Here is a 21,605-nt window from a genome sequence, read left to right as displayed (position 1 = left end):
TGTGCATCTACATATGTGTGTGTGTGTGTGTGTGTGTGTGTGTGTGTGTGTGTGTGTGTGTGTGTGTGTGTATATATGTGTGTGTGTGTGTGTGTGTGTGTGTGTGTGTGTGTGTGTGTGTCAATCTCTCCACTGTGATCAGTGCACTATGCTCAACATGGTTGTTGCAGCTGTGTGTGAACAATTACATGTCAGGCGATATATTCTCAGTGCACTTCTACAGTGGGCAAAGGAAGGACACTTTAGTGCCACACACTCTACACTAGAACATCACTACAGATAGTGAGAGACTCAACCAGTAACCCCCATTCCCTCTGGCCAATCTGCTCCCTTATTGTGCTGTGGTCTCAGTAGCCCCCCGAGTCACCAGCGTGTGGGACCTCGGTCCTTCAAGCTCTGCCTGTGAGGGAGTGTGAGGGAGTGTGAGGGAGTGTGGTACACAGAATTTTGTTGAGACACACTGAAAGCTGAATGTGTCAGAAGTGACATGTTTACAGTCCGTGGGACAGCAAGTGTCGTAGATCTATAAAACCGCGACGGATCTGGACCTGGCCGCGGCTTTGGCACGCCGGCGTACGAGCCTGTGTGAACGAACAGAACAAAAAGAACACATGGAGATGGAGAGGAGACGGAGAGGATGGCATTCATGCTGGAATGGGGATTTAAGAATGTGATAACCCCCCCCCCCCCAATCCTCTACCCCCACCCGTATGCATGCCGTGTCTGCTATATCGAAGAGAGGAACACGGAGGGAAAGAATAGAGAAGGGAGAGAGAGAGAAGGAGTAAAATAAGATGGAGAAGAGAGAGAGAGAGAGAGAGAGAGAGAAAGAGAGAGTAGCTGGTGGCTCAGGATGTCCCATTATGTTCACCTTGGTCGTGCTGAAGTGATGCCTCACGTGTGAAGTGATGCCTCCTGTGTGAAGTGATGCCTCCTGTGCACTTTTGTAAGTCACTCTGGATAAGAGTGTCTGCTAAATGCCGTAAATGTAAACGCTTGTGGAGGTGTTACTCAGACATAGAGCAGTGATGTCAACCATCATCAGTGACGATAGCAGTGGGGACCCCATGTGTACAACCTGCAGCGCTGAATTTGTTGCCAGCTCATAAAGATCTGCGCAGCTCCCAAAAATGACTCATTCCTAAACTCAACTGGAGTCGTACCAGCCTGACTCACACCGGTGATCGCACGTCCTCCAGCTGTGCTATTAAACCCAATCTAGTAAAGTGATCCTGAGCTTCGAACCTCAGTACAACTACCTGCCCAGAATACAATGCCAGTGCATTCATGAAAAAAAGACATTTTATGACAAATATTCTCAGATAATGAGGTCAGATAAGAAATCCTTTTCCCAGGCTCTGATTTCCCCTGTTTGGAAGGTACAGGGGAATGAACTCAGGGTCCAGGTTTTTCTTGTAATGGGCAAAAAACTAAAATGTTATTAGTGCCACATCACTGAAGATTGCCTGAAGATATAAATATGCATATATGTGAGTGCTATCCTACTGGTGAGTATCTTAAATCTGCTTTAGTTTCTGAAGCAGGACACATCTTTCAGATTGGTGAACACAGATAGTCCACTGTAGTATCGCTTACAATCTCTGGAGATATATACTAATGCGATGTTTCCTGATCCCGTATTGATATTGGCACAATTGAACACCCGCCCCGCCCCCCCCAACATACATGCGTGAAATGAAGAGCTAATTATCAGGCTCTAATCCTGCAACGTACTGACCTGTACTGTAGATGAGGGGGAATCCTAGTTCTAACACAACATAGCACGGCATCAGTTAATGTAGGTTATGTAGATGTATATGACATAGCCACACCCAGACCAGTTATCCTAACACTGCGCTATAACAGCAATGGGCCACATGTATAAATAAGAGTTTCATCGACATCTCACCAGTATGCAGTGGTATCTGGTACCTGACCTTATATTGATCTTAATGCAGAGACTGAGACTTGCCATGTAAATAAGGAGCTGTCCAGTACACACAGAACGTTTCTCACACACATTCATCATACGTAACTTTAAGGTCCTTTGCATTTAAGACATGCTGCTATATGGTGTAGGCTATCCTGTCATTAACATGTTAGGCTGTACGCTGCATCCCGACGGCATGAAATGGCGCTTGTGTCGAGTTCTCTTTCAGCACGCTTGATTCACTTGTCATTACTGGGAGTGATAACGCTTTAACATCTTGACTGGTGGGGAGGAGAAATGAATAAATGAGAGAGAGAGAGAGAGAGAGAGAGAGAGAGAGAGAGAGAGAGAGAGAGAGGAAAATCCCATGCAAGCCTGACGGGCTCAAGATGAAGTCTATCATTTTCTCCTGTGTCATTTTTCTTGTGTTATTGTCCTCTCATTTTACTTCTAGTTTCTCTCTCTCTCTCTCTCTCTCTCTCTCTCTCTCTCTCTCTCTCTCTCTCTCTCTCTCTCTGTACACCCTGCCCATCATGGACTATAGCTTGCTGTGTCATTAATCTTTAAATGTGTTGCAGTAGCAAGTAAAGGTCATTATTTCAGAATATGAGCATTCTCCTAAGATGCCCTTAGAACTGCGGGAAGACTCTGCCATTTGTCCTGCAGAGAGAGGAGGGAGATATGAATGCTTTGTGCACGATGGCAGAACCCCAATGCCTACAGTCCATGGATGCACTAACGCACGCTGACACATCAAACACGCAAGCAAGACAACAGGACCGATCTTGCTCATGCTTCAGGAGGGCTCCTGGCTCATCCTCTATTCCCTCAGTGGTGTTGGCAACCAACAGAAAAGTCGATCATTCTCCAACATGCAGGTAGTTTGTAGACAGTCCCTTGGGGAAAGGAGCCCATCATAAATCATCAAATGTAGTCCCTTGAAGCTGCACAGCACTATATTAAGACTAGTATAGGCAACGGACACAGGACAGCCTTATTAACTGGGCGGAGCCCACCCCTCTGCTTGTGTGAGCGCTGCATCTTTTGGTGCTATTGTGCTGAATATGCCAGATTATGCAATTGATGAGCATTATGAATTTGTTCTCATCAGAATTTAAATAAGTTATGAGCTTCATTATATAAAGGAGAACTACATGACCCTAGTATTGGAGTAGGGCTGTCCAGTAGTGAGAGACAAAGGTTTTAAAATGTACTTCAATTGCATATTCAAGGAGACATGCTTTTTCTTAGGAGAGGATCTACTTGAGATGTTGTACTTCCTATAGCTACTAAAACAGAATGCATTCATTGTACAAAACAATTCCAAATGCAAAGCAGCGGAGAGAAACCGCAGCGCTGCACCTCCCGCGGCTTTCACGTGGGACCAAGACGAATCTCAGCTTGCAAGTAGCACGACGTGCGACATCTGCCGTGCGTCTGTTCAGATCAAAAAGACTTTTGACAGGCACACCCATCATGGCTCGCAGGGCCAGCATGTGATTAGTACTGATCTTCAATCAGACAGCTATGATGGCAGTATTGGGAATTACAGGAAGAAGGCCAAGAACCGTTTCTTGAGACTGACCACATAACGTTCATGGATGAAGTGAAAAGTGCCATATGAGTTGTTAAAGTTTCCGATTCCAAACGCTGTATAATCAGTGTCAGTGGCAGCAAAAACAAACGCACTACAGGGGACCATTGCTTTGTCATCTTCACTGTTAATCCAGTTGTTCTGATGTTAATCTCTGCATTTCTTTTCTTCACTAAAAGTGTTTTCAGTGCCCCTGCCTGTATGCATAAATGCATTTGCACAAGGCCTTGTACAGAGGACCACAACTCCCATCATCACCCAGGGCAGTAAAACAGTAGAGGAAAATGGGAACAGATGCAGTGATTAATGAATGCCCAGTGCCAGCATGCCTGCCGAGTCAGGGAGCACATGGCCCACCCGTGCCAAAGCAGAGCTATGAGGACAGGAGAGACCCACTGTGCTCTCGCTCTCTCTCTCCGTAACACACGGATCCATCCATGAATACACTATTTTAATTTTCTTTTGATTTTCTTTCATTGTTTTGATGCCCCCAGGTTCATTTGGCAGAAAGTGAAACTGATGGAAAAGCTATTTCCTACTCCCAGTCAGGGAGCAATAAGCTCTTGAATTGGGGGTCCCCAGGAGCAGGTAGTAGTTATACTTGCCAAAATCTCATATGAGCGCCTGTTTGACAGTTTAAACATCCTTCAACGCAAATGCTGCCCTCCTCTCTACTGTCTGAGAGTTGCAGACCAGAACCCTGGCTTCCATTTCTGAAGCTGATTTATTGGAGGGAAGCTAATCAAAATTCAGTCATTCACTCTTTCTTTATTTCTTTCCCTTTGTGTGTGTGTGTGTGTGTGTGTGTGTGTGTGTGTGTGTGTGTGTGTGTGTGTCTGGGAGAAAGAGAGAGAGAGAGAGAGAGAGAGAGAGAGAGAGAGAGAGAGGGAGGACCCTTTGAGGCACTTTCTTTGAATGTTGTACAGATGTCCTCTTTTGTTCTTTGGTGTGAGGTACCTATCTGAAGTGTGCTGATGGGATTGGTTTAGTATTCCTCAGATGTAGGATGAAGGTGAGGAACCTGCATTGCGCCCACTCCCAGTGAGGGTCCTGGGGCTGAGGAAACAGGCCACCTTCCTGAGACCTTCCTGAGATAATCAGATGTTAAGGCCAGGGCCTGGTTTTCAGGACAGGGTAAATCAGGCAGAAATAATACACATTTGTAATGGACAATAAATGCACTGATGAAATGTAATGTTCCAATCCAGTACATGTCAGGACTGCAGTGCAGTGTGTTTAATCTGGAGTGTAGTAGTGGAACTAAGACTGCTACACAGTCTGCATCGACAGAGATATATTTGACATATATTTGAAATGTGTAAATTTGTGTGTGTGTGTGTGTGTGTGTGTGTGTGTGTGTGTGTGTGTGTGTGTGTGCGTGTGTTTTTGTCCATACAATAACAATGAAATGAGCTCTAAAGTAATGTATTAAAAATAAAACTTAAAAGCCCTCAAATTGGTATTATCTGAAACAATCCTTCTAACGGCTGATGTACATGTTGTGTATCTGTGCCACTGCGGGCTATGGAGATTGCTTTGGCTCTGACCACAGCAATTACATTAGTTATGGTGACTACACTGTAAAACAATGACGGAGAGCGATTAGCCTCAGTGTAATTGATAAATATGCATATCATAATCTATCAATAAGAGACACATTACCAATGTGTTCAGCTGGCCAATTAAAGGCCTAAGTGTCAGCTAAACGAATGTGAAATTATTTGTACAAATAGACTTTTTAAAATATGTTAGCCTTTTTATACAAACACATGAAACCAAATAAAAATATGCCTATATAAAAACAAATACATCAGTTTCCAGTTTGAGAATGGGATGTAAAATCGGCTTGTGAAGTGTCGTCTGCACTGTGCGCCGAGTGGTAGATGAGCATTCAGTTGCTTTTCCTGCCTTAAGCATCAAACTGCAAGGTAAGTCTATGCCAAAAGCAAGGATAGTCTCAAAAATATTACTACCACTTGTATTGTAAAAGTATTGCTTCTCAAAAATGATCAGGGTACTGTTTCCTAAAAGTGTTACATTCATCTTAAATGGGAGAAAGTGTTCAGTGTAATACTCACTCCACCATTTAAAGATGATTTTTGTGTTACTGTTACTTTTGGGAAACCCACTTCATGCTGGTTCTGACTATTTTCAATATTATTTGTGGAAATATGAAATTTATTGTCCTTTTTTTCCACACTATTGATCATATGTCATACAAAGGACAAACTCCACATAAATTCGATAGATATCATATGTGGCGCTGCAGACTATAACTTATCACTGAGGCACACCTCAATTTTGCACGTGAATATGTGAGTGTGAGTGTACCATGTTGACTGTCTCTGCAGAGAGGTGTGTGGTTTCCATGACAACTGCTGCTGAGCAAAATGCTTGTCAGGCACAGGGTGGCGTGTGTGCAAATCCAGCAGTGAAATAGTTACCATGGAGGTCACCATTGTCCATGTAGCCATAGAGGCACGGACCGCTGTCAACATATTTAATCATGAACTATCTGTTAGCGGCTTCTGCCTAAAGCCCTGTCTGGCGACACATCCAAACCTGCACAAATTGTGCACAAGTTGGAGTTTATTTAATAACTTTTGTAGAGCATCCAATTGCAAGATCATTATTATAATCTAACCATGATGTAATGCAAGCATAGACCAATTTCTCTGCATCTGGTAAGTAGAGGAACGTATATCAGTTCAGCCTCAGTTTAGCAATGTTAACGTAAAAAGGGAAAGGCAGCTTTAGTAACATTACACATGTGTGTGTCAAATATTAGAGACAATTATAACACCTGTTTTTTGGGATGTAACTGAAAAGTCATCAGATATTAGCAAAAATATCAGTCAGTTTGCAGTCTTGGATCCAAGCAATAGCACCCCAGTCTTAACAAGTCTCAGTTTTGTTAAGTGTATTAGCAGATACATATGCAAGAGTATTGTCCATGTAACAGTGGAAGCTAATGCTATGCTTATGAATAATTATGTCTAACGGTAGCATATATTAATTGGAATAAAAAAGGGACTCAGTAGTGACACTTGTGGGACACCATATTTTACTTTTACAAGCTCATGTAATTCATTATGTACAAGGACAAATTGTTATCACTCTGTCTAACAGGATTTTAAACCAAGACTCTGCCATCCCCCAATGCCAGTGAGTGTCTCCAGCCTGTCCAGTAAGACATTGTGGTTTATGATATTGAATACAGCACTAAGATCTAAAAGTACAAGAGAATTACAAGAGAGGATATTAAAAGATTGTTAACTACCTGTGTTCAAAATGTAGGGTTTCTCGTAGTTCCTAGAATTAATATATATACAGCCAGGAGAAGAGCCATCGCCTATAAAGTCCCTCAGTTATGCAATAACCTTCCATGATATGGGTGGAGTGTCATCTCTCGGAGAGCCTTCAGGACTGTCGTTATTCTCTGGTTCTCCCTTTTAGTTATTACAGACAGACCTGCTGGGGCTACTTGCCGATCACTGGCACACCTACTGTTTATGGACTGTTTTCATCTTTACAGACCTCACTACATCTTTTTCTGTTGTATCTGCATGTTACTGCTGAGATGATGTCAACACTGAATTAGACCTGCCCACTGATGATGAAGCAGACACCAGAAAATCTCCCAGTGCTGTCAGTAGATGAAGTGATGCTGTCATGTTCATCCACACACTCCATCTACTGCAACAGATGCAGAAACAGCTCACCAACTCTACACCCACTAGAGAAGCTGACATCTATGCTAAACTGTATGATGTAATAGAGCATGGACCATTTGTAAGATGGGCCATCCAAGCAGCATGGATTCCCTTTTAAGTCTTGATCCTTCCAAGGTTTCTTCCTTAAATCCACGCAGGGAGCTTTCCCTTGCCACTCTTGCTAATGGCTTGGTCATTTGGGATCTGGACTCAAATATTTGTAAAGCTGCTTTTTGACAGCATGAGTTGTAAAAAGCCCTATATAAATAAGTTTGACTTGACTTGCTCTCATGTTAGTGGCAAAGGAAGAACTCAGGAGCTCTGGCGCCTGGAGGTTTTGAACATGCAGCATTTATAACTTTGAAACATTCATCCCTCCTGGGTCAACTTTATACTCCCAGCAGGAGTGTGTTGAAACAAACAAACACACACACACACACACAAACACACACACACACACACACACACACACACACACACACACACACACACACACACACACACACACACACTCACACAAGTGCACACTTTAATTTCTTCTTTTACTCGATGTTTTTCTCTAAACCAGATTCTTCTGCTCCTTTATTGTAATGTGGGTGAGGCTTGTTATTCTAAATAAATAAGTAAACAAACACCTCCCTTTTCCTGTGGCAGCATGTCCTGCCTCTGACACAAGTTTCACAGCCACAGTCGATCTCAAATTAAGCAAAGTCACACCACCCTGCAGCTCACTGCTGATATGACGTCAATGTCCTCACAGCTGAGGTGTTTGGCACACCTTATTAATATATGATGTCAAAAATTGCTTAAAAAATGTTATTGCATTAAAAAGATGTCATATTATCATACATCTAGTGGGGGTTGTTTATAGTGCTGGAACTATATATTTGCCATTAACTTGGTTCATGTTCAGAGCTTGACCTATTGTATTCATGGGATATTAGAATGCACTAGCAGGTGATACATCACATATTGTAAATATCAGACCTGAGCTTACTACTGGTATTTTTACGACTTTGTCAGCCATTTAAACTCTTTAAAATTTCCCAGTGGTAAACAAGGAATTATACTCATGGTCACGTTGGTTTCACTAATAGGAAATGACTGGCTTGTATAAGAAGCAAACGTCTTAGCTGATGTAATCAATATATTGCTAATTCCTGCCAGACTTTGTTCCCTTCAATCTCACTCACTCCATACAAATCTTTCTCCAAAGCCCCTCCCTCCAAATATATGCATGCTAAGAGCTTAGCTTTCTACAAGCTCCATGCAAAATAGGTACGGAGAGCGCCGCTCCTGGACAGATGCTTCCTGCCGGTTAATATGATGTAATCTTTACTTGTCCATGACAACCTGGGAAAGTCACAAAGACGTTTCTCCCCAAGAACCACGATTTTATTGATCCTATCAGGATAGCTTAAGTGTTCTTAGTATAAATCACTTCCAGCAGCTTTAGTGAGCGAGATCGTTCCTTTACTGTGGCTCTTCCAGGCAATTCCTTTGACTAGAGGTCTAGTTAACGCATGCGGAAGACAGCAGATGCCAGGTTCTCCTCACCAGTGCAGATACAGTGGACCTGGTGATTCCAGCCTCCAACCACTGTTGGGCTGTAGTCCAGGACATCATAGTCCAGGACATCATTGTGTAGAACATCATAGTCCAGGACATCATAGTCCAGGACATCATAGTGCAGAACATCATAGTCCAGGACATCATAGTCCAGGACATCATTGTGCAGAACATCATAGTCTAGGGCATCATAGTCCAGTAGGGTTCTGGACTGATAATGGCCTCTGAGCTTTGGCTCCAAAACACCCTCTGCATGATTATTTACTGCTTCAGGGCATGGATTAGATAAAGGGCTATGCTTTTCTGGAGAGAGGGATTGTTGAATTAAATTTCTCCAATTCTTTCAGTTGCTTTCCTTCTTTGGGCCTCATTTATCAAAGGCCTTTAGCACAAGTTGATAGTGATGATGAATAATGGGCTATGATTGGAAGTATGAAAAAAAACCTGACCATTTTGTACCTGTAAAATATGCTCTGATGCTAAAGTCAAAACTTTAGAAGTGGATATATACATATACTGTGTCACATATAACGTATACAGCACAGTCTGGTCATTTCCTGCTCCAACAAACATTATTACACTCCTCAGTTGATTAGCTACTGTCATGATTCTTTCTTCCCCCCCACTTGCATCTTGTTTCCCATGGCAATGAATATCCTGTATTACTTTGTTTTGGTTTTGGTTTTGGTTTCTGTCTGCATCACCTTGTCGTGTTTTGTCGTTCTTCGTCCCTAGTTATTTCCTTGTCATTCCAGTGTGTATTTAAACCGTGTGTTTATCCGTCTCTTCTCACTGGTCATTGTTTGATAGTGTTGTACATATTGGTAATCTTGTTTTCCTGTTTGAACTTCCTCCGTGTGGTTCTTCCTCTTGTTGTGTTCTTTGTGTTTATTATGTACTCTAGTTACTTTTCTTTCTGTGTTTTTTAACCTATGACCATTTCAGGGATTATATGCGAGCTGCCCCTTATTTCTCATCATTACAACTACCAAGCTGCAAATTATGTGTCCTATATACTCTATTCTACTCTACTCTACTCAGCAGGGTACGGTGGAGCACACAGACTAGGGTTTAAAGGGAAGGGCTCGCTGAACATCCACCTGCATGATATGTCCCCGCCACCAGCGCTGATACGGATAATCAGTCAACAGGAGCCACAAATCAGTGCAAATCTGTCAAAAGCACGACACATACTGCATATATACATTTCAATCGGTCTGTCTGACTCTTGGATGATAGGTCACTGTGTCCTTGCCTGTCTCTCTCTGCGAGATGATAGCCTAAATAATAAATCATTAATTATTCTCTCTCTCTCTCTCTCTCTCTCTCTCTCTCTCTCTCTCTCTCTCTCTCTCTCTCTCTCAAGGCTGTTAAGGTATCCATGCTTTCTATTACTAAAAATATATACAGAGGTTTTAATCTATATAAGAATATACAGAGAGGAGAAAATCTCTTTTTTTATCTAAATGTAATTCAGGAGCAGTCATATAATTACTCTCATCCTTATGTTACTGTGTGTGTGGGGGGGGGTGTGTGTGTGTGACAGAGAGAGAGAGAGAGAGAGAGAGAGAGAGAGAGAGAGACATTAGCATTCAAGCACGGGTTTTAGAGTCAGTCTGAACAATCATTCTTCACAGACTCTCACCAAATCTGATTTAAGAACTGCCCCCCCCCCCCGCTCTTCTAATTAAACACTCTTCAACACTGACCTTGCCTTTATTTTTAATCAAAGACTTAACTGAAAAAAAAAACTACATCATTCAAAGTGAAGAGTCAGAGACCATCCATGGCACAAGTTAAATTACGAGGGAATGTTTAAATCAAACCTCAGAGCTATGCTGAAACAGCTAGATTAGAGACACTGGGTTTGAACACATTTAGAGTAAACTCACTCCCCTCTGCCATGCGCTTGGATGGGTTCACTGTGCTGTTGGCAGGGTAGTATGTAAATTTTGATCAGACAGCGTTTAAGTCCAAGTCTCCGTCCTGGTTTGGGGACATGTCCACTCAGGGTTCCAGAAACCTCTGTTGTTATTTTTGAACATAGATCTCCTGTCTGCACTGGGAATACTTTTGTTGCCTGTTCAGGCTTGATGTATGATTGCTTTTCATTTCATTTTAGTTCTGTTGAGGGGAGTGGAATTCTAAGTCACGCCAATTTATACATAACACATCCGAGCATCTGACTACGCACAGACTACAGTGAGCAACACCTTCACGATGGTGTTCTGGCAAAGATTAATACCTTAAATGTTTGTAAATACTTTTACAGACACGACTATATAAGTTGTTCATTTATGCTCTGCACGTCAAGAGCGTTTAATTTTATTTTTCATAAAATTTCATAAAAAAGTAAACAATAATGCAATGTCTTTATCTGAGATTGTAGACCTTCTCTTGAGTTCAGTATGATAATTGATTTTTAGTGACTTTCTAGAAGCAGCGATTAATTCTGCAGCAACAGATAAGCACTCCTGGGTAATAAATAATTCTAGTCATTCTCTCACGATCTCATTTCATCTTAAATATAAGCGTGAAATTTGGTTGGGTGAGGATTGGTTGTTAACCAAACAACAACCAGTTCATAATTATTAAGCATATGTTGATGACATTTTACAAATCCAACTGTATTTAACCAAATAGTCAACTATTTTTAATCAAAAGCAACTAAAGCATTGGTTTCACCTAAAGCTGTGTTGCCAAACAATGATGGATAAATGTAGCAATGAAAGCAAACTTTATTATTGCATTACTGAGAAACTGATTGTCATTCCACCCAAACAGCAGCATGTATGTTTTTTAGTTTTTTGTTTACAGCATTTTTTTTGTTTGTTTTTTTGTGTGTGTATGATTTTAAAAGTTCCATTGTAAAAGGTTGTGGAAAGCTAGCCTCCTGACAGACTCTTGACTGAGCTCTCCTGTGTTCTCTTTCAAGAGGCAATTGAAGTCTTACCAAAGACCGAAGGTTCAAAATGGAATATACAGGTCAGTTTGGTAAACTATTTATTTGGTGATTTATTTAGTTTATTTAAGATAACATGGCTTTTTAAAAATAATTTGGCTGAACCATTAGCTTATTTGTCTTTCATTTGCAGTCTTAATTCCAAAAATGAATAAAAGATAGCCTCTTTACGGCCTCTTTAAGGCGCACAGGGGGCTTAACTGTTTCATGTTTTGTCCCATTGCTATCCGACTGCTGCATAGAATCCCAGCCTACCAGTCATCATATATCAATCCAAGACAGCATAATTGACCTTGTTCTTAATGGACTTTTGTATATTTTTAAGATAAATTCATTTTAAATTGCTAAATATATATACTTGTTTATTAAATCTCAGCATTTCTGTTAGATTTTGATGTATTGGGAGTTATTTCTAGAGGGGCTTTTGTGCTTTGAGGCTAGCACTGCAATCTGTGAAGGTGACCCTGAACTCGAATTAGTGTGTTCCCCGTTATCCTCACCACACAGGGATCAGTCTGTGGACTCAGAGCAGATTAGCGTTCTGGGATTAATGGAGCCTGGGTATTTTTGTCCCACCCATGCTAAACTGATCATGCTGGACCTCTGATAGCATTACTGGCTTCTGGCCGGTGCCTGCGTTGAGCGTAACGTAACCCTGGAGGACAACGAGCTGTCGCAGTTTACTGCTTGCTCACTGATGAATTACATGAATATTAGTCAGAAGAGTGTTTGAGCAACTACTCTTACTCAGCTCTTTGTCACAAGGAGTGGAATTAAACATGACCTGCCATCCTCCAGGCTGGTTCATCTGTACAGGTGACACCTCACTTTTCAGATCCCATGTGTGCTTATCAGTTTAATTCCCAGAAGCCCTTATCCCATAGCACACAATGACAAACATGGTTAGCTCTACAGGGATGAGATAGCTCACTGTGAGTGACACATCTTCAGAACCACTGCAGGGGATTCTGGGAAATGGCCTCATTATCTCTGTCCTTAGTCTCCTGTGTGACTTTCCAGGATGTTGTTCTGTCATTTTCCGCCTGTTTAAAGATCCCCGGCTAGAAGTAATGCCAGTGCAAAGCAGAGGACTCTGGGTACATTGTTAGTGCTGCTGTGGCACACAGCACATATTTGGCTTTGTCAAACATTTATGGCTACAGAAACAGCTCTGGGGAAGAAAAAGTACAGTTTTACGAGGACATTCTGGGGAAAAACACCAATAATGTCAAATTACTGCCACAATTTCAGAGTCATCTTTGACTGGCTGGAAAGAGAGAGTGGGGGGTGTTCAAACTAATCACTGCTTTGCACTGCCATTTCTTCCGACGTCATGTAAAATTGGCCTTAATGACTGACTGAGATTGAAACAGGCTTTAAGTGGAGGACAATTTAACTCAACAAAGGACCTACCTGCTCAACACACGGCATATGAGTCCATTAATGAAAATGGTTAAAAATTGCTCTATTTAAATACATAGCCAGTAGCGAAAAGCTTTCTTGAGTTGTTTATGGCTAATCACCCCCACCCCCCGACCCCATCCCACAGTCTGTACTAGCTTCTCTCATCTTAAGAACTGTGAAACCATCATGGACGTCAGTCATAATTTGAATCAAGTAGATCTTTCCACTCTGCAATTATGACTGCCAGTCACACTTGAGATTAAAAGGGCACCTCAAAGCCCTCAATTAGAACTGTCCTTCATCCTTCAGCCTAGAGACTTGTTAACATGATAGGAAAATAGGACCCCATTTTCTGAGCATTAATAAGCAATGCAATAATCGCATAGCATCATGCCCAGACCACATCATAGCTGATAAGCCTTCTCACAGCCATTCAAATGTTTTGATTAAAGAGTGCCTTCAGTATGCGGAAATCATTCAAAATCATTTTATCATGGTTTCTGGATATGGCAGTTAGCTTTTGTGAGTGTATTATAGATCTGATCAGTGCACTCAGGAACCTGTCTGTGTCTGCTCTTCTGTCAGTTTAAGATTCAATAACCTCTGAAGCCACAGCCTGTTATCACACAGCATAGTGTGTGTGTGTGTGTGTGTGTGTGTGTGTGTGTGTGTGTGTGTGTGTGTGTGTGTGAGTGTGTGTGTGTGTGTGTGTGTGTGTGTGTGTGTGTGAGGGTGAGTGTGTGTGTGTGTGTGTGTGTGTGTGTGTGTGTGTGTGTGAGGGTGAGTGTGTGTGTGTGTGTGTGTGTCTGTGTGTGTGAGGGTGAGTGTGTGTGTGTGTGTGTGTGTGTGTGTGTGTGTGTGTGTGTGTGTGTGTGTGTGTGTGTGAGGGTGAGTGTGTGTGAGAGAACGAGAGAAAGCATGTTGTTTTGCTCATTACATATCAGTACTTTAACACCTCTAAAAGATGACTCACAAATCAGACGAGCCAGGATCACACACTGAGAAATGAACAGTGCTGCGTTTTTGTTCCTGACACTCGTCTCCTTGAACCCTGCAGCTTATGGAACACTCTCCTGCCCCAAAACTGGCAAGCTTTCAAAGGGGGAGAGGCTCAGGTGTGTGACATTAAATAGATTTTGCACTGCAACATTTTGAGGGTCTCTTTCTTTCTTTCTTTCTTTCTTTCTTTCTTTCTTTTTTTCTTTCTTTCTTTCTTTCAAGATTCTTCTCTGAACCTATGCACTGACCTGATCCTATCCTCATAGAAATTCGGTGCATTTACTGATGTAAATGTGAGTGAACTGATGAAAATGATAGTTTAGAGACACACAGAGAGAGAGAGAGAGAGAGAGCGAGAAAGAGAGAGAGGAGAAAGGATGTGTTGATGTCTGTTGCACTGATGTTTTCATTTTCTAATTGTATTTAACATTTAACAGGAAAGTCATTTTGAACAAATTCAGCAGACAGCCACGCAGATGGCACACATGTTAAATAATCAGTTAGCAGAGAAACAGATATCAACAAAAGTGTCCCTTAAACAATTTTAAAATAGTAAATTTAAATGAACGATTCCAGTTTGAGTGTTTTTGCAATGTGGCCCAGTCACGCGCAGCAACATACTGAAATGAACAGAAGCCATAAGTATTTGTTTCTGAAACTATCAATTAAATGTGAAGGGAAGTGTTATATTTAACAGATGCTGGCTTTAACAGAGTCTGTAGGTAGTGGAGTCTGATGTAGAACAGTCTTATAAATGAACATAAACCAATGTACCTTACGACGAGAGTGTAAAGAGGGCCAGGTGACCACAGAATAAAGAGAATGTTGGTGTGTTCTTAAAGGGGCATTTGTAATAAAATGAAGAGCATACAGAGATAGATAAAGAACTATCTAATCATATGCCTAAATTTTTATAAGTTGTTACCTGCAGGGGCAGGTAAATATATGAATGGGGGTTAAGCCTCCTAGGAAAACTGCAAAAATGAAAAAGAATCATCCATTCACACCTGCTCTAAATGCTGCATTGGTTGATGCAAAAGTCATCTCTAGTTTGGTTTTAACGTGACATTAATATTTGTTCATCAACCATCAAGGTTCTCTGTCAATTTCATTGGTAACAGACATTCAGATTACATATTTTCTTTTATGTTGAAGTTACACAGTCTTCATGAACATTCTCTGACATAGAGAGACATTCTATCTCACACATTATACGACACATTGGGATATTAGCAAAGCAGAGGCATCAATAGAGATTTGTGAATGGGGGTCTAAGCCCTCCAAAATAGTAAAAATGAAAAAACAAATCATTCATTAACATCTGCTCAAATTGTTGAAATCTTTAATGTAGAAGTCATTTTTAATTTGGTTTTTAAGTAATGCTACAGTAGCAATTGTTCATTAGCCATAATCATCAGGGCTCCTCTACTAGGCTATCTTAATGGTATTTTCACTAGCATATCAATTTCATTTCGGAGAAGTTGTAGCAAACATCCAAATTATGTGTTTTCTTTACTTTTATGTTGAGGTTACACAGTCTCCACAGACATCCTCTGTCTCACACATAGCGTGACACAAACTGGTTGAGATTTTACACAAACATTAAATCTTTCGGACTCAAATTGTGATTTGGTTTTCAGGGCTGTTGTGCGACATTAGCACCTCTCCCAGTTCCTAGTTCCCTTTTTTCTCAGTAGATTGTAAATTTGGAGACACTAATAAAAGAGAATAAATAAGAACTATTTTTGGGGGTGGAGGGAGAGTGGTTAAAGAACCTTTAAGTGGGGGGTGGCTAACAACGTCCCTGGTTACCTGTATCTGATATGGGTATGAGTAGTTAGAGAGTGTCTACAGAACAGGCATGCAACTTTCATGTCTTATTCACAATTCCTGTCTATGGCTCTGTCCCTGCCTAAATGCACCTTTATCCATTAAGCATGTGTGTATTTATATATGTTGATGTATTTGTTGGAATGTTTGCATTAAACACTGTCATTTATTTTAAGGTTGTATTATTTTAGTATTTTTTTATATTACTCTACTTTTAATCACTATCTTACACGAGTTCCTTATATGAAGTAGTTGCTGTGTAGGCTTTCTACTAAGCGATATGGAACATGAAATCTCTACAACAATACATTTCTTTAAAGTTGGTGGATATCGCTTAGAAGACGTGAAACATGTGAAGCTTTGGTTATGGATGCTGGATAGGCATTTGACAATAGAGATGAAATCAAATGCATGTCTTTTAAATTGTTCATCATATGTGATAATGGTTTCAGTCCTATCTGGAGAGGATCCATATCCAATCAATGTAGACTCTTCACCAGTGTCCCAGGGCTCAGTGTTGGGCCCTCTTCTCTTCTCTTTGTATTCTTGTTCTCTTGGTGATACCTTCTCATGGCTACTCCTACCATTGCTATGCTGATAACACCCAATTAATTCTTTCTTGCCCACCCTCTGATATGCAGGTTTCCAGACATATCTCAGCATGCTTGGCTGACATTACGTCATGAATGACAGCTCACCATTGAAACTCAACCCCAGTATAACCGAGCTTCTGTACATCCCAGGAACTCCCAGCCCTTACCAGGACTTCACAGTTTCCTCCCCAGTATCACCATCTGAAGTTGCTCGTAGCCTGGGCATAACTTTGGACTACCAGTTGTCATTCTCATCTCGTGTTGCAAATCTGACCCGGTCTTGCAGCTTTCTCCATTGTAACATACAAAGCATTCAGCCCTTTATCTCACAGGAAGCTGTCCAGATACTTGTGCAGTCTCTTGTACTCTCAAAGCTAGACTACTGCAACTCGCTACTTGCTGGTCTTCCTGTAAGAATCATCAGACCTCTACATCTTGTCCAGAATGCAGCAGCATGACTGGTCTTCAATCTTCCGAAGTTCACACGTCACTCCACTGCAGTGTTCCCTCACCTACAAAGCCAAAAATGGACCAGCCCCTCCATACACGATGCCAATGCTCAAAGCCTGAGCCATACCTGAAGTACTTCAAACCTCAAGTATGGCCTGGTTTGACACACCATGCTCATGGAAGACAAGCATGGAGATTATTCTCTGTCCTGGCTCCTAGATGGTGGAATGAACTTTCTCCGGCTGTCCGGACAGCAGAGTCTCTTGTAGTCTTCAAACACACACTGAAGACTCATCTATTTGTGGAATATTTAAATAACCACTGATCCTGCTCTTATGCTGAATAACTGAAACTCTTGTTTATTGCACTGATTGTTGTCCGAGATAGAGCTAATGTATTTTGGATTTCTAGGCATCTATTTGTGGAATATTTAAATGACCACTGATCATGCATCTATGTCGAGTAAATGAAACACTAGTACTTATTGTAGGACATTGTTTGTTATTGCACTTATTGTTGTCGGAGATACAGTTTATGTATGTTTTGCACTTCGAGGCATCAGCATTGATCCCTGTATTTCAACAACATTCTAGTTCAAAGGTATCTTGAACTCTAACCTACTGTACTGGCTAGAATACATTCTATGAGTAAATGAAAAAACATTTTTGTAAGTTGCTCTGGATAAGAGCATCTGTCAAATGCTGTAAATGTAAATGATAACTTGACACACTTGTTTTTAGGAGGGGAATATTTGTATATAAAAATGCAACCCTAACCCTAATCCTGAAATGCATTAAACTAGGCCTTGATAAGGCCTATAGAATCATGCCAGAAGGAAAGTTTTAAAGGGCTCATTGCAAAAGCTTCTTCTCAAAATAAAACGTCTAAAATAAAAAAACTTCTCTTAAAAACATACTGTTGATCATATGAAGTTGACTCTGTGCCGTTATAGAGTGTTCTGGGCCTACCTTTGGATATGGTAGCTGATCAGACATATGAGCACGATACAGATTAAATCAAGTGAAATCCATTGAAATCTTTCATGCCATGTGACTACTTGAGAGATTCATATAATCTAGAATAAATGAAACCAGGCTTTGATAGAGCCTGGTGGGCCATGTGACTATGGAAATTGATAGTCCTTGTTGCCACAGCATTTATTTACAAAATCTCCGACTCTCTGCTAAGGCAAACCTACCCTGGTTCACACCTCTCTGGAGACGAGTCACCTAGTTTCATGACATATTGGACAACTGTTCACTACTGCCGGCCATCCATGCAGCAGGATGTGGTGAAACATATGACATTCTGCATGTTATGCACAAAAAGCAAAACCCCATGTACCCGCCTCCCGTCAAGCTGCACCTAGTGCACTGCACATGTGCCCTACACACAAAAGACATTTTTTTTTTAGTTATCAATTCTCTTGAACACCCCGTTACTCTGGGGCTTCCCTGGTTGCACACATATAATCCCCTCATATCGTGGGCCGACAACCAAGTCCTCTAACGGTCCCCCTTCTGACAGGCTCACTGCCTCAAGCCCTGCCCTTTCTGTTCACCTCAGTTGAAAGCCCTGATGCTGACCCCAACATCTGTATTCTAGCATCTTACCATGACCTGTCCAAGGTCCAGTTAGTAGTCTGTCCAATCCAAAAAGTCTGTGTATCAAAGATGTCACACGTTTTTAAATAAATGTGTGTGTTTGAGAGGAACAGAGATATTAATGGATTAATAGGCTCCATTAATGTATGAGTAATAGATCTAAATGCTTTAGCAAAACTGAAATGATCATGCCAATAAAGCTCACAACTGAACATATAAGCAACTGAACAGAATGTAACTGAATTGAACTGAAAGATGTGCATGTGTTGTGGAGTATGCACAGCCCTTCTTCCAATCTCACACTCACTTTTCAGTGACCCTACAGTACACCCCAGGGGATCATAAAGTTATGTGCAGACTACTCCCGGCGCAAGTAAGTCTGAGCTGCACTACCATTAACAGAACTAAAGTTTGAAACAAAAGAAGGTTTGTGACTTCTGCAAGGACATTTGACCCAAATTTTATGGCTTACTGTCATCTTCAGTTGGCACTAGGAGTTGTAAAGTCACAAACTGGGAATGGGTGCAGATTTTTAATGCTTGCTAAAAAACATAGGCGTAGTTTTGGAGGGGTGTAGTTTTTCCCTTCTCCTATTCCTGACACATGTAATTGTGTTTGTCCCTGTCCATGTTATTGTTACTGTTTCTGTTCTTGTGGCAATTCAAGTGTCTGTCCCTGTTCCTGTATCTGTTAGCCTGTAGCTCCATGTCCTGGCGTGTCTACCTGTCCTTCCACGAGGTCCAGTCCCCACCTCGCCCCAGCTCCTGTGCCTCACCTCGCCCCGGCTCCTGTGCCTCACCTCGCCCCGGCTCCTGTGCCTCACCTCGCCTCAGCTCCTCTCCCTGCTCCTTGTCCAACCTTGACTCCTATACCTATTGTTTCAGTCTAGTCTTGTCCATTTTGTTTATGTGTGTGGGGTGCTGTGTGCTGAGGGGGGCTTCTGTCATGGTTTCCATGGTATCTCCAAGCCATGTTTTCTTGTTTTGGTTTGGTCCCTGTTTTGCCCTTTGTTTTGGTTTTTCCTGCCCTGTATTGCTTTCACCTTGTGGTGGTTTGGTGGTGTAAAGTGCATTTGTCGAGTGATTACAAAGGCTCCCACAGCAGAGTAACAACTCCCAAGTGACTCTCAGTGGTCCAAAGTATTTAGCAGTCACTAGTAAGACAATAAATCTGTTAACCATAAAGTTGCACAGATTAAATTGTTCTCTACTCACAGAGCTATAACAATCTGACCTTACTCTTTGATACTCCCCTCATGCTGTGCTCAACTGGGTGCCTTTATACAGGTAACCCCTGCCCACTGGCCCTAGAATATTCTAATACAGAAATAAGGTTAAAAGATAAATTATTTAATAAAAGATCTTTTCTTGACATGTGTTATGTGAGTGTAAAAAAACATTAAACAGTCACCCATGGGTATTTATGTAACATTACCGGTAAGTATGTACATATGCATTGTCAATTCAGGTTCCCCATGTCTTCTAGGATGGCTGTGGTACCACCCAACCTCCTAAAGGTAAGCAGACCTGCTGGTGGCTCTCTTTTCCTAGGCCAGCCTGATAAGTATGTAACTCACTATTCCCCTTACAAAGTCATAGGTGTTATACTGTTTTTAGTGATGGGACTATGCACATATTCTCATTGCACACCTGTATCTTAGTCTCTGTATAAATACCCCTTGTTTCTGTGTTTCAGTGTGGGTCTTTAATGTTTACATTTTACATTTATGGCATTTGGCAGACGCTCGTATCCAAAGCAACTTACAAAAGTGCTTTGTCATTTACTCACAGAATACATCTTGGCCAGTACAATAGGTTAGAGTCCAAGATACCAATGAACTAGAATGCTGTTGAAATACAGGGATCAGTGCTGATACCTAGAAATCCAAAATACATGAGCTCTATCTTGAACAACAATCAGTGCAATAAACAAAAGTTTCAGTTAGTCAAGGAGCAGGGTCAGTGGTCATTTATATATTCCAAAATAGACGGGTCTTCAGTCTGCATTTGAAGACTGCAAGGGACAGCAAGTGGAAGTTCGTTCCACCATGCAGGAGCCAGGACAGAGAATAGTCTTCATGCTTGTCTACCATGAGACTTGAAGCATGGTATTTCAAGACAAGCTGCACTTTAGGTTGGAACTACCCAAGACACGGATCAGGTTTTGGCCATTAACATTTAGGGGCTGGTATATTTTTGGTTTTGTAGGCAAGCATCAAGGTTTTAAATCTGAAGGCAGCTACTGGAAGCCAGTGAAGGGAACACTGCAGTAGAGTGACGTGAACTTCGGAAGATTGAAGACCAGTCATGCTGCTGCATTCTGGACAAGATGTAGAGGTCTGATGATTCTTACAGGAAAACTAGCAAGTAGCGAGTTGCAGTAGTCTAGCTTTGAGAGTACAAGAGACTGCACAAGCACCTGGGAAGCTTCCTGCGAGAGAAAGGGCTGAATGCTTCGTATGTTACAAACGAGACATCTGCAAGATTGGGTCAGACTTGAAACATGAATTAAGAATGACAACTGGTAGTCCAAAGTTATGCCCAGGCTACGAGCAGCTTCAGATGGTGATACCAGGGAGTTCTTGGAGGAAACTCTGAGGTCCTGGTAAGGACTGGGAGTTCCTGGGATGTACAGAAGCTTGGTTTTACTGGGGTTGAGCTTCAATGTTAGCATGTCATATGTATTTATCTGTTTTCTAGTTAAGTTTCTTATTGGCTTTTTCCCCTATATTTGTGTCCTCGGGTTTCCCTTTCAGATTTACATGTGGCATCTGTTCCTTTTCTACTATAACAAATGTCCTTGGACTACATGCTTGTGTCTAGCTCTGCCAGCTATCTCATTACTCGTACGAGTTAGTTGGGCCAACTCCCCTGTTAATTCTCTTCAAGGGATTTGGATAAAGATGTGGATCCAGTAAAAAAAAAAAAAGAAGTTAGACTTTTCCTGGGCTTTCCTGT

General features: G+C 41.5%; 1 protein-coding gene across 2 annotated transcripts in view; it reads right to left on the bottom strand.

Moving 5' to 3' along the window:
• The window catches only part of lhfpl3 (LHFPL tetraspan subfamily member 3), a 32,795-nt gene that overhangs the window by 5,952 nt on the left and 5,238 nt on the right, over positions 1–21,605 (bottom strand). The gene's annotated exons all lie outside the window — the stretch shown is intronic.

This window comes from Electrophorus electricus, chromosome 7 (assembly GCF_013358815.1).
Source record: "Electrophorus electricus isolate fEleEle1 chromosome 7, fEleEle1.pri, whole genome shotgun sequence".
Taxonomy (NCBI): Eukaryota; Metazoa; Chordata; class Actinopteri; order Gymnotiformes; family Gymnotidae; genus Electrophorus; species Electrophorus electricus.
Note: the sequence above shows the minus strand (reverse complement) of the source record. Positions and strands in the feature narration are given on the sequence as shown.